At 45.4% G+C, this 14,926-nt stretch overlaps 1 protein-coding gene across 2 annotated transcripts in view; it reads left to right on the top strand.

The window, feature by feature from the left end:
- CLASP1 (cytoplasmic linker associated protein 1) overlaps positions 1 to 14,926 on the top strand; it is a 1,635,412-nt gene that overhangs the window by 685,849 nt on the left and 934,637 nt on the right. The window lies entirely within an intron of this gene.

The following is a 14,926-nucleotide window of genomic DNA, read 5'->3' on the forward strand; positions in this document are numbered from 1 at the left end:
TAAGTACATAATGTGTTGAGTTGAAATGTTGTATTGTCCATCAAAATATGTTCTGACTTTACAACATAACTTTTTTTTCCTTTTGGTAAAATGTATCCTAATATATGTGGGTCTTATGAAAACCAGAAAGTTTAAAGACCACTGAGGCATGGGCTGGAGAGGAATGAGAGCCAAAATATAGGTAAAATATTTGTTTGCATAAGTAATCAATAACTGGACTATGCCCGTTAATTCTTGTTTAACTCACACCACTACATTGGTGGTTTTAAATGCAGCAAAATGTCTTTCATGTGGGTGCTGCACCTCAAGAAACATTTCCTGAAAATATTTCTAATGGTTAGATCAGATGAAGCAAGGCACAGGTATTATGACGGTTACAGCTCTCCAATACAGTTTTCATCTTATTGGGTGGTGAACAATTTTATGAGTGGCCTTAGTGGTATTGGGGAGAAAGTAACAAAAAAATACATTACAGTGTCGGCAACAACAACTCTGTTTATAGTCACCAGTCTCTCCATGTGAATGAAATTTGAAAAAACAAAGATTACTTCTACTCAATTCTGAAGAGTTTAATAAAGATCCATGGAGGGAGCATAAGTTTATTAGAAATTATGGGTCATTCACAAAAAATGCTGCGCATTCTGTTACTTAATATATGGAAATTTATGTCACACCTACAGCAAATGTCACTGAATGGTAGTTTCACCATTCTTGGATGAGGTGAAGCGACCTAGTGTTTTTTGATTTGGCGAACATCTATTCATTGTGTTTAAATAAATGGTGCCTATTGAGGGGTGGGTGGGTGGGTGGGTGGGTGGGTGTGTGTGTGTGTGTGTGTGTGTGTGTGTGTGTGTTCGTGTGTGTGTGTGTGTGTTCGTGTGTGTGTGTGTGTGTTCGTGTGTTCGTGTGTGTGTGTGTGTGTTTGTGTGTTCGTGTGTTCTCATAAATTCTGCCAGGAAGTGAGGGTGGTACAAGTGTTGGCCTTGCTGTACATGGTGTTGGCCTTGCTGTACATTAGACCCTGTTATCAGAGGTCACTATGCATTGCTGAAGTGTATGCAGTGCTAGCTCGGTTGGATAGGCCTTGGTGCAGGTCGTGGCCATAAGCAAGGTCTGCACCTGCACTTCATTATGTAGTCATTTATCACGGATTTGCACTCGGCTAATGTGTGAGGTAGAGTTTGTGCATAGCAAAAAAGCACATAATATTGAAACTGACTCAATGCTACATGCAGTTGAAGCTGGAGGAAAGGGCTGAATCTGCTGATATAGCACTCACCAAATCACTGAAGCGCATGGCCTTCCGCCACAGTCTGCATCCTCCCATCTCTGCTTCGCACCATCTTTAGTCAAGCGCAGCTTGTAAAATTTCTAGAGCAAGTGCACTTACTTTTCAACAGAGTGTCGTAGAAAGTATGTGCATGAAAAGAAAACACAAGAAATGGTTGAAGAGCACACAATATAACATCAGAGACTTGAACATAACTTAACACTATGTGCAGTTGATGCAGGTGAGGGGGGGATCTAAACTCATAATATAGCCTCAAAAATATCGAGTTTACAAAGTACATCCCGTAGGGCATTCAGCTGTGTGCAGTGTGGTTTGACGTAAGGTAAGACGTTTGACCAAATCCTTCACCAATGTTCCTTTCCTCCCATACCATTTGAGCATTTTAGACATGTGATGCTGCCATATAAAGGCGTCTGCCTGCTTATTCATAAACTTCTAAATTGTGAGTCTATGTATCTGATAGTGCCTGGTGCTGGTCAGTGCTGGGGCAAGGTACAGGGATTGGAATTTTATATGTTCTATGCCCAGCCTCTGTTTCTCCTATGGTCATAGCTCATGTCACATATGATCTCACAAGTAATGTCATCAGTGATGGTATTTGAAATATCATTGATGTCATTTGAAATTTGTGTCTGATCTTATGATCATGAAAATAACATGGCTATATAAAATAACATGATCATGAGAATAATAAGTAGTTCAGTATATCCCTTTGGGAACTATAAAACATCTATAACAGAAGAAAACAGGGTTTGCCTTGGATTATCAAATTTGGACAGTGCAGTAATTTAGTATCAATAGGACCAAATTATTATCTAACACAACAGAAAATGACTCGCTCCTCAAAATGTCCATAGAAACTATATTATTTCATCCACAATTAACATTACACTGAAAGTTGGTGACAACCAGATCAGTAGTATGAAAATAGTAGTTTAAGGATTGTTATCTGCCAGAATGTCATGTATGAAGATCAAACAACAAAAGTTTAAATGTGATGAGTGCTCAGTGGCAAATCGCACTGTGTTTTAAGAACAGCACATAGTATCAAATAAAAACAGACTGACTACTGGGAAAACATAAAGTTAGTTATCTATATAGAGCACCACAATCCATAGAGTTCACTAGAATATTCATTCCTGGTGAGTCTGTGATACTGTTAAGGCTTTTTCAACCCTAAATAGTCTGATGGGTCATCACGTGAGCTTGTGAGCAGTAACAGGGCATCTGTTGTGGGTGGTGCCAGAAGGCTATAGCTGAAGTTGTGGAAGTTTTGTAGGATTACAACTTGAAGTACAAAGTAGGATGTGATAGATGTTTCTTGTGGCAGGAGATGACACATTAGTAGGGAAGGATTATTTGCAGTTGAATGTACTAATTATCTCAAGGAGCTGCGAAGAAGCAATTAGTAGTATGAGACCAGACTTTCATATTGGGGTAGAGACATTTCAGCTTCACATCATAGAACTGTTTGAGGGAAGTATCTTTGCCGTCCAGCCAGATATACCCACCATAAAACACCTGTTTTGCATTACCTACTACTGTGTGTTGCCCGCCTAGCCAATCACCTCATGTCCTCCTATGATATTTCTGTCCAGGTTTGAAATACAAAATGGCAGGAAGGAAGGAACAAGGTATTGAGGAAGAGTTGATGGTCATGCTCCCTCTGTTTCAACATTTGCATGATGGCTTTAAGAGCGAAATTATTTTTGACTTGTAAGTAGACTGGTGACAGTGGATAGGGCCATCTTGATCTGGATGTCACTAAGATTCAGTGTAATGAAATTGTAGATTAAAATAAATTGTTTTCAAGTCTATGTCTTGGCAAACCCTGTACATAAATATGCTCCAGCTGCAAGTGATTGGTCTTGCAGTGAAGCTATTTTTCCTGTTCACCAAGGGAAAAAACATTCAGATTCCATCTGACAATACCACTCCTGCCCTTTAAATCAACACAAAGAGAGTTGTGTACCACATACATGTGACAGTGGGCTCAGCGGCCTTTTTGTTCGGAAACCAATCATACAATATGAGACTTTCGCTAAAGACTCAGATAAGTATTTATAGGGTGTTTTGTGCATTGGGTAGGTATTGGGGAAATAATCAATTGACCATAAATGTTGATAAGTCCAAATTTGTTTTCTTTGTTTCTAAACTTAAAAGAAAAGTTATTTGCATTTGTACAACGTTACCTTACAGTGAGTGAGTTGAAGCATACAAATATCTGGAAATCAGATTGGACCGGGTGATTGCCATTTCCATCATTTGGCCCCACGAAAACAAAATCATTGACAATCAATTTTGCATTCATAAGATTGATTAAAAATCTGTTTAGGCTATTGTTAACACATCTGTAATGTGTTATGTCGGCTTAACTAATGCCCCTCTTGGATAAGTGGACTCTGCACTTTGGGAGCCAAAGAGAAGTTTTTAATTTTGCCAGCTCAGATATTTTAATATTCCTTCAGGGGGCGATCTTTTCTTAGCTCAAAAGAAATCTATCTTTGAGGATGCTTACCTTTCTTAACAATCCAAATTTTTAACAGATTTGTCACATTTGAAAAGGCATACAACAGCTTATAAGCACGACATTGGACTATATAGGCCCATTTTGGCAACTATTCCATGAACTGTGCCTCTAGCTATTTAAAATAGCTCCATTATATGGATAACAAGTGAAAACAAGCATTTGCAATGCAATGGTCTCGGCATCATTAATGGTAGAGCTATTGGCATTGCTCATGACATTTCTTTTTCTTTAAATCACAAATAAATGGCATTGTCATTAACATTGCCAATACACAGCACTCTGCACTCAACAGCACACAATGCTCTGCACACTCACTGCTCTGCACACTCACTCTGCACACACTCACTCTGCACTCACTCCTCTGCACTCACTCCTCTGCACTCACTCCTCTGCACTCACTCCTCTGCACTCACTCCTCTGCACTCACTCCTCTGCACTCACTCCTCTGCACTCACTCCTCTGCACTCACTCCTCTGCACTCACTACTCTGCACTCACTACTCACTATTATACACTCACTACTCTGCACTCAGCACTCACTATTATGCACTCACTATTATGCACTCAGCACTCACTACTCTGCACTCACTACTCTGCACTCACTACTCTGCACTCACTACTCTGCACTCACTACTCTGCACTCACTACTCTGCACTCACTACTCTGCACTCACTACTCTGCACTCACTACTCTGCACTCACTACTCTACTTCAACTGACTACCTGTGCTTAGTGTACACTGGAGCTACTAATTAAGCACAGTATAGAAGGCTATTTCCGGTGCGAAGCCCTATTTAGTATCCCTTGCGTGGAGGACTTCCATCTATGTCCAGGATAGCACAGGTACAGCTGGTAACACATGCCCCCTAGTAGTCAGGGGCCGCTTAGATCATGCTACTGAGAAATAGCACCTCTATAAAGGCTGCCACACGACCCTCGCCATAATAGATACTAAGCTGGATCAAGGAGCTCCCAAAATTGGCGATAGGAAACCTCAGGACAACACCACACCCTGGGAGGTGCACCAGGAGTCTAAAGGTTACTCAGGTACAACACAACGCTGTACCATGACAAACCAGAGGAGCAGTGTTAAACTTATTTTACTAACAAATAGAGGAACTGGTACAACCTTAGCCTGAGCCTGGACAGCAATGAAAAAAACTGAAGGAGAAGGTCCCTAGAAGACTCCTATGTTAAATTGCTCCAGAAGTGGCTTACCAGCTGTAGAGCGAACTCCGAAGTAATTCTCTTGGTCGGGTTGAAACACCGACACGTATACTGATATTAATTAAAAGCATATTGACATAAAGGGGGGCACTGGGCCTTACATACCCAACAGTGACCTCAAACACACTATGCCATGATGACTTACTAGAGTACAGGAGAAAGATGAGGATACCAGCCAAATAATATACCCATTTCTAACTTGACACTAAGCTACAGCTGAAAAGTACAAGCCAAGAATGTGATGCCATAGACAAACCTGTATGTGGTAGCTTGGAAGACTATTATCAATGGTATGCAAGAGAGCTGTGCTAGTGCGCTCATGAACTCGAGGGCTCAAATGAGAGGAACAAACAAACTGGAGGGTATACAAAATATACAGGGTACAGGATAGTCCATTGAGACTTACAGTATAAGAATATTTAGGAATAGAAGCAAGGGTCGAAGAAAAGGATAGTTTCCAATGTATATGTCTAATGAACCACTTGGACCCTCCAACGCAGACCGGAAATTGTTCTGCTAGATAATCAGATGGTGCTGTAATTATTCGATATATATCCTGAATATTTTGATCGTAAGCATGTCATTAGCTGCCCAAAGGTTGTAGACACACGTGGTCTGGAGGGAATACAATAGGCCTAGTTGCCCCCCAGTGCCTCTGCTCCATTAAAACGCGAGAGGCCTGCCCCAGTGACAGCTTCTACTTTGCATTACATACATTTACAATACTTCACTGCGCAATCCCACGCAGGGAGCATTAGACGTGTGACGAGACATAAACATGCCTATAATACATAGCGACACGCTCTTTTGGAAGGCCAGCGCTTAGGCATGCTTGATTCGGGACCATGATGGCGTTTTGCACCCTTGACACTTAATTCCTCGTTCCTGACTCTAATCACATCCGCTCCTGCATAAAGGATGCTAAGTTTCCAAATGAACATTCCACGCTTCGAAGAAGACGTACATTTCGCCACTCCAAGAAAGACAAGCAGCGTCCTACACAGTCCAGAAGCACGCCAAGGCGGGGGGGGGGTGTCTGTGCTCAAAGGGGGCTGATTATTATGACAGATTGTCAATCACTGACATATCACTGCCTCGTTTGTTATTGCAGTCTGCATCTTGGTCTTTAATAAGAGGCGCCTAATACCTTGGAACAATACTTCCGATTCCCTAAACATGGGAAATCTTGTTTACTTGTCAAAACTGTGAGTACTATCCATGCGAGAGTCGGACCTATTGCAAGCCTCCTGAAATAGTGAGCCGTTACCATATGCGGCCTTTCCGATCATGCGACTCTGAAGCCTTAGAGGCTGGCGGTTGCCCTACTGCGAGCTGCGAAGGCTCTCAAATGTTAAATGTACACACACCATGTAGCGAAAACCAAAACACTGGAACAGTGCCAACCGGTGCTAAAACGCGTGGCACATACTGCCGGACCCCCTGCCCGGAGCCCGAAAACCCTGCTAAATCACTCAGCCCCAGTTGCTTGACGGGGCCAAAATTGCAACTGCCGCCCGTGTAGGCCTCCCAAAGTGGATATTTTACCACTGAAACATATTAGATGCACGGAACTGACCGTTTAACGTTCTCACCAGGCTTCGAACCCGTGACCGCTGGTCCCATCGTACTTCGGCAGCAACGCTTACTACCATGAGCCCTATTTAAGCTAACATGGGAGCTGTTGTACCTCAGGAGGTGCCCGCGGCCCGGCCCCTGCAACACCCAAGCCCTTCTCAGCGCTGGTCGTGACTAGGCAATACTGCAACCTACGCACCAAACCAGGAATAAATAATCACACTCGGATTGGACCCCAGATGAGGCATCACGCTATAATTTTGTCCAACACCGGGGTGGCGCAAGAAATTCTACAGAACAAATAACCGGCACCAGGGAGGACGCAGGCTATGTACGACCCAAACGAAAGCCACGTAGCACCTATGTGCTGTTAAAGACAACGCCATGTTAGCCATCCCTGCTACCATGACATATGCAATAAGTCCCGTTCAGGAAACACTTGTGTTCAACCCCATGTGATTGATAGGCTCCCTGGTAACAGCAGACCTGCCGTACTGCATGGACCCTTCATAATTTGCCGAGTTTACACGAAGACGGGGACCAATCCCTCTCCCCCGGGGACAAAACTAGAAGGGGGAGGGGGCACAGGCAGCGACGGAACACGCCTCAAAGCTTTCCCAACCAGAGAAGTAACAGTGGGCGCGCAGCAGGAGCTTAGCGCACCATGGTCCCCTACACCCGCTGAAAACTGGAAAGACGATAATGAAAAGGGGGGGGGGAGGGGGTGGGGTAGAACACACGAGCTGGAAAATCACACACACCCCATCAGCGCTAAGCACTTCGGAACAGCTTGCTGCAACCTGGTCTTCGACTAGATGGCACCCATAGTATACTGGCCATACCTGCTTACTAAGGCGAAGCCCAATAGCGATCAGGCCTGCAAATTTCACAAGCCAGAGAGGAGCACTCGTAGCAAATATGCAAATTAAATGGGGCCACATGGAGAGGGTGGTGAAAAGGTATGCGCGTATCTGGGTGACCAAACCAGCTCTAGTGTACTACCGCGACCGGCATAAGTAATCGCGTCCTAAAGATAGAAATACCATGCGTATTGCAGCGCTACGACGCCCTATACCGGTCTCACAAACCACTGCCATAAGCCCCCAGGAATACCTGTACCACGTGCTAAGGCTCACAATGCGAGCCAGGGGAGCTTTGTGGAAGGCGCCCGTGGGAAGAGGCAGCACGAGCCCTGGCTCGGAGGAAACCTGGGGAGGCACTGGCGCAGGACTGGGCGCATTGTGCTCTACCCCCCAACATCCCGCTCGCCATCGGAAAAGCCAGCCTGCAGGTAGTAGTGTCTGAATCGGGCCTAAAACACGCCTCACAGGGGCCTCCTCCCGCCACGACTCTTATGACGTACCAGACTGGACCACGGGCCGCCACATAGGTTAACCATTTAAACACCATCTTTCCCCCTATCGCATAACAGCGCAAAACCGCTATGCCCTTAACATATCCAGGCCATTACTAACTTGCATGCCGGAGGAGAAAGTGCAGGAGCGAATGCTGACACCCATATGCACGCCATCCTGTCAATCTTCACCCCTGGCCATCGCTAGACGCTCGCGTAAAAGCCCCCCGGGCAGGCAGCATGCGGCTCTAATAGTCCTGAGACACCACGCCGATCGTGGACCCCACGCGGCGAGTGTGCTGCGGCCGGAAGTCAGGCACGGTCGCCTGTGACGGGGGCGGGGCCACGTCCAGACCGGAAGAGGAGGCAGGCGGAGTGAAATGCGTCTCGCGCCCGGGGCTCCTGTGAGCGGTGTGGAGCCCCGGGCAGGAGGTTGGGCGCCGCGTGCTGAGCAGAGTCCCCGACATTGGCCAGGTAAGTTCCAAAAGGCTGGGGGGGGGGCTTGGTGCACTTGTGTGTCTGCGTGTGCGTGTATGCTCGTGTGTGTATGTAAGAGTGCGACGGTGACGGCGGGGGGCGGCCTCGGTGCACTTGTGTGTGTGTGTATGTGTCAGGGGTGGTGTCTCTGTATGTATGTATGTGCGTGCGTGCATGGGCGCTTGTGTGTGTGTGTATGCGCATGCGTGTGTGGTGCTTGCGCTTCCCAGGAGACAGCGCCTGGCCACAGCGCGCGTTCCAGTTACAAATCGCCTGGAAGCATGCCCGTGGCCGGGACTGTCTCCTGGGAAGCATAGTCGCTAACAAAAGATCTCGGCGGAGACGCGCTTCCGCGCGTTGACGCCGAGACCTAAACACAATAATTTGTACGGATAACAAGAGGACATTTTACCCAAGAAAGCTGCGGATAAAAAGTTTCTCCTACTAGATAAAATACTCACTGACCCAAACAGGTTGAAGGCCTAATATTTAAACGCCCATGTCAAGCTGTGGGTGCAATGACCTTGTGGATACAATAGACAATGTAAAAGCCACTTAACTTCTACAGTGGTACACTGTAAAATCCTAACTGACACTCCTGCCATGTGCTGCTCAAGAGCTTTCTGGTTTGTTTCCTTGCCTAAATGCTGAAATTGTCTATATATTAAATGGAAGAGTTGGTTAGGATTTCTAAGCATGCTTCCACTTAGTGATGCCAGGGCTCAGCTCGCTTTTATCTCACACGTGTTGCAAAGCATGGAACCACATCCTGAGCCTCCTAGCCATGAGCATTGATCCTCTCTCACTAGCTTGACTTTATAATGTTGAAGTCTACAGAACAAAACACATGTTTGCCATGGATGCTACAGTATAAGAATTTCTGTGGTTTTAGGAAAACATAAGAGCAATATATGAGAAGAAAACTCTATAAATCTTTTGTAAATCTTTGTTGAAACATTATTGCATTACTGTGAATCTTGTCTGGCTGCCCTGTATCTGTGGATGTTAATACAGCATTTGGCTTCCTTCGAGGTTAGACTCAAACATTTAAACACATGTGAGTACCAACATGTTGTGCAGACACCACTTACATATATAGAATGAAGAACCAAATATAGGGGCATTTAAAATGATGTCCCTTGATTAATACCACTGGTCCTCATTTTTTTTGTTTGTCATAACCAAAGGTCCTGTAATTAATTTCAGGCAACTCCTCTGTCTGTAGGCCTCAGTACTTTCTTACTTTTAACATGAATATGCACATGGGTGCTTTGCCCCATTATAGACAATGCTCTAAGTGACATCAAGTGCATTCCCAGTTGACTTTATGGTTCTGAGTGGTGAAAATGCAAGAGGTTCACACTCTCTGTTAACTAAGGCTAAGGCAACGTGAAACATTGATCCGTGAATTAACGTATATTAGGAAACTCTCAATTTACATTTCCGTGGTGGAACTTAAATTTGCCTTAACCTTAAAAATAACCCCACTCTGTATGATGGACCTAAACAGCACTGCATTGCATTGATATATTCTCTTTTCTGCACTTGATAAAAAGCCACTCTCACCTCTTGATATAGCTATAAGAATTCTATATTTTATTGAACATTTTTGTAATGTGGAACAATAGGAAACAGTAGGTCAAATACTCTGCATGACCTGTGTACTTTAAATGCAATATGTTTCTTGGCTCCCTATATCTGTTAAAGCTGTGATGGCTCCACCCACTACTAAATATGTTTTAAAACAGCTCATCTATTTTCAGACTAAGCACAACTGTAGTGCACTATAAATGCCCTGCTTTTCACTACAAATAATATCATTCAGCAAGCTATGGTTAAGGTACCTCAAACCATCTGTTTACTTTTATTATTCTCCACTAGTCAATAAATAATTTCCTGTGAATTAACAAACAACTGATAGAGGAGTTAAGTTACCTATGAAAACCTTCCCTGTCTTCGCTATCTGATAGGATGAACACATTTACTCCTCATGAATACATTCCCACACAGCTTAAGTATTTACACAGTATGTTGTACTTCTCCCAAGGAAAAAGGGGCTATGTTACCTCAGGACTATCAAAATAATAATCTCTGATGGTTCAGCTGGACCCTAAATCTACCCCGCAATGTGAAGGTCTCAAATTGAAGAAGGGGGTTTGGCTCACTGAAACACACTGTATATTCCCACGATCCTGTAACTTCTCTTGGGATACGTTTTAGAGAAGTGCCACGTAACTCTCTAAATTAAGAGATACCCGAGGGCTTTTTGTGTGACTGCACCGTCGGGGTCACTGAGAAAGGAACTTCATCTTCACCTCCTACCCTTCTTTCTTTTATTTTGAACGTTCTCCTTAACCACAACACTAACTCCAACATTATAAAAATGACATCAGAGGAGGCTTAAGCTCGGTCTAGCACTGGAAACTGGAACGTGTTTAACAACTTAACACATTCATGCACATTTTACTCCGAAAAACTGTCAGACCCCAGTAAAATGTACTTCCCATTAATAAAACGCTGCTTCCGACCCTTTTCGGGCAAAGTAACACTAAAGCTTACAGTGTACCAGCTTCACCTTTGTGAAACGGTCATGCAAGAATTTGAATTGTCATTCTCATAGGTGTTAGGCCCACACACTCATAAAGGAATCTGCACTAAGGCAAACATCATGAATAGACTAACTGCCTCTTATATTGCCTTTAGAGTTGTAAACTAGAAAGGAAGATGTAATTTCTTTCCTTTTTTTAAAAAAAAAAAACATCCTTTACTGAGTGTTTACATTAAATAGGTACAATAACAAGTAACTGTCAACAAGTGCCATCAAGAACAATGTCGCAGAGCAAAAAAGCATGAATTACACAAGCATATCAGTAATGGAGTATTTTACATAAGACAATATCCAAAAGCTGGTACATGAACCTACCCAGCACATGGGATTCAAACACAATGGGTTGTTTCCTGTAAATCAATTAAGCAGTGATGAAGTTGGAAGAGCTCACCTCCCCTGCTGGTGAGGTTTGCTGGGGGCAATGGGGAAGTTAGATGTAATTTAACCCCTTCCATGCTCATGATGAGCTCAGCGCGTCATGCAGTACACTGCTCGTGTGCTCATGACGAGCTGAGCTCGCCATGAACAATGGGATTCAAGGGAGTTCAGCATCCGGGATGAATTGCCTTAGCATTCAAGGTGTTGAAAGCAGGTCAGCACAAAATATGAGTAATTGATGGTACAGGTCAAGTCCATCAAAAATGGCTATGCAGTGAGGGGATGGCAGTCAATGTTGGGAGTTCACAAGAAGTAGGACTGTTACGTTTGAGGCATGTGTAGCTGTAGATGCATGTACTTAGCATAATCCTACTGTCTAGTGTTGGGCTGGAATGTGTGGAAGTTGGTTTTCCTTGAAGAAAGTCTTTCAAGTCGCGAGGTAGTGTGACTCCTCCTCTTGCTGCTTATGTGCATGGCCATTGACTCCATTGTTAGATTGTTTTCTTCTGTGGTCAGGTTCAGACGGTGCTCCCCTGCTCTGGTTCGACTTCAACGTTAATGTGTTAATTAAACTTTTACAGCACACATTCACCCTAAGGTTTCTTGGCTCCAATTAGTAGCAATAGTGGGAACAGGCTAATAGCTACCTCACTAATTATCGTAAGTGGAAGTCTTGTTTGATTAATTACGTTTTTAGATATTTCCTTAAACCTCCTGAAGTCATTGGTGAGAACAACTGTCAAACCTCATCGCCAACTGCTCCCTCAAAGAGTCCAACGCCATCATTCTAGGGGATCTTAATCTGCATTGGAACAACGAGAACAATGCCACTATAAAATCCCTAAACGAACTCCTCCACGCAAACAACCTCTCCCAACACTGCCCAAAAGAGACCCACAACAAAGGGGCAACCCTGGACGCCATCATCGCCAGGAACGATGCAATCTCTATTGAACACATCCTCCCGGTAGATTGGTCTGACCACCACCTAATCCTATTCCACCTCACACAACAGATCCAGTCCCTCCCCCCAATCACAGCCCCCAGCACGTGGTCCAGGAGTCTATCACAAGTCAACTCAAAAGAACTAGAGGAAAAAATAGCCTCCTCCCTGCCAATCCCCACAGAAGGCCTCTCAACTACCGAACTCATCTCATACTACAACACCACCACGTCCGCCATCCTAGACCAACTGGCACCCCTAAAACAAAAAAAAAACCAGGAACATCCTGTGAGAAGTTGGACTGATATGCAGTGCTCACTATTCTAGTGATCACTATGTATCATTCCAAACGACCCCCATTGATGATTGGTTGTAAGTCAACCTTCTAGACCAGCTATCCTAGTAGCATGGACAAGAGCAGTCTTTAGGCTAAACTCTAGAGTGCGTGTTAAGCCAGCTGTTATACCATCACATATACCCCTTGAACACCAAGTGAAAGGACACCACACAAGTTGTTATGAAAATAAAAGGATATTTATTTATAACAAGCCTACCCTGATCTCTTTGAGTCAGGGAGCTAAGCACATAACAAAACTCTTAAGAAAATACTTTAAGTTGCACAATTTACACAAATGCCCGAGGGACACGAAAAACCATATACTACAAAAGTGGAATGCGAAATACTAGCAGGTAAGTAACAAGATCCAGAGGATTCAGGATCGCTAGGACTACACTACAGAACCCTAAGGTTAGGAGCAGGAGGCCTAGGGAGATCGGGTGAAGAGTGTGCACTCTCACGCGGGATGCGGGACAAAGTCTATGGATGCTAGATTTCGTAAAGTTAGTGTTATCGGACGAATCCGACTAGTTAGGCTGAAAACGAAAAAGGATCTGGACACTTAGATAGTGAACCTACGTTGGAGCACCGAAATGCTCAAGTTACCTAGCCCAGGGGCTGCGGCTGCATAGGGTTCAAAAGACGTCGGGAATCCTCGTTACAGTCTATGAAGCCTGAAAGAAGAAGTTGCTGGCAGGCGACCAGTGATGATGTTCGATGTGATCCAAGCCTGGATCGATGATGGAGACGACCTGAAAGCAGAGGGGACTCAGTTCTTAATCACTAGCCAGTGATCAGATGGGCACCAGGATGGCACCGGATGAAGTCACCTCGACCAGGTGAGTGGGCGACGCTGGGCTCTGCAGTCTCTCGGACCACGAGGCGTTGTCGGCGACCAGGATGGAGGTGCGAGCTGTCCCACGAAGGTGTCTGCTGTCGGCGATGCTGGACCCAGGATTGGGGCAACAAACCTTGGCAGAGGCAAGCCCACGCGGTGGACTCAAGATGGCGTCTGGAGTGGACCAGGAGGGTCCGGGGTGCTCCTCTGTTGGAGGGGAGCAAGGACCAGTTTGGAGCAACCAGACCAGCGATGGAAGTGTTGTGGTTCGTCGTCAGGAGGGCCACAAGCCAGCAGGCAAGTAGCCGGACAACGCGGTGAGCAGCAAAGAGCAGAAGGGCCCCACGCAGATCTCGTGGATGCTGGGGGGCTGGACTTCGGTGCTGGAGCTACTCAGGGTTAGGGCTTCTCGAACCCCAAAGCACTCACTCGAGGATCCCTCGGCGGTCGTGCTGGATATGCGTCGTGCAGTTTTGAAGATGGCCGGTCCCTTCAGGTCTCGTCACACCCACGAATCTCAGCTGGGCTGATGATGTAGGTAGAGGTCAGAGATGCCAGGGAATCCGGGTCTCGTCGAGCTGGGCAGTCTTGATCCGGAGGATGGACTTGCAGCAAACCGCATGCGCTTAGATGGTACCCGCTGGTGCAGGGTGGCTACTCCTTAGCCACAAGGGAGAGTCTTCAGAAATTTTCAAGAGTTCTTTCGTGGAAAGTAGTTAAGATTCAGAATTATCCAATTTGGGAAGGGGGCCCGCTCCTACCTTTATACTAAAGAAAGGGGCTGGCACGCGACTAGGTCCTGCCCATGGGTGGGACCAGGAAGGGGGGTGGTTACACCCCTCTCCCCTGTCCGGACTTTCCCCAGCTCAGGGGCTGGTGTGCCCCTGGAACTGGTTCAAGCCGGCATATGCACAGTGAGCACCGGGGTGCCACTTACAGTCACCTTCCTCTCAGCCCTGCCTACCTGGGATACACAAAACCCTGTCTGGGATGGTGCTAGCACCGCCCCTGACAGGAAACCCTTTGTCCAAGCTCTCCTCGCTGGAAGGACTCCCAGCAGCAGGAGGTCAGACTTGTGTCTGTGGTGGCAGCATCCATTTTGTGATGCTGAGGCTCGAGTTAACTTTAACGAGGGTTCACACTTACATACATGTTGTGTCCCTCTATAAGGGGGGAATGCTAACCCCGTCGCCAGAATTGGCGAGGGGTTAGTATTCCAATTCGTATGACACCTTACTCGACATGTTTTGATAAAGCGATACCAAAGTTGGAAAATAACCGCAAGGATTATAATCCACTTAAGAGTATATGGTACGCGTTATCATGGAACAGCTATTAGGACTTGGTTCCGCAAGCTGCAGACTAGCTCA

This window comes from Lissotriton vulgaris, chromosome 2_1 (assembly GCF_964263255.1).
Source record: "Lissotriton vulgaris chromosome 2_1, aLisVul1.2, whole genome shotgun sequence".
Lineage (NCBI taxonomy): Eukaryota > Metazoa > Chordata > Amphibia > Caudata > Salamandridae > Lissotriton > Lissotriton vulgaris.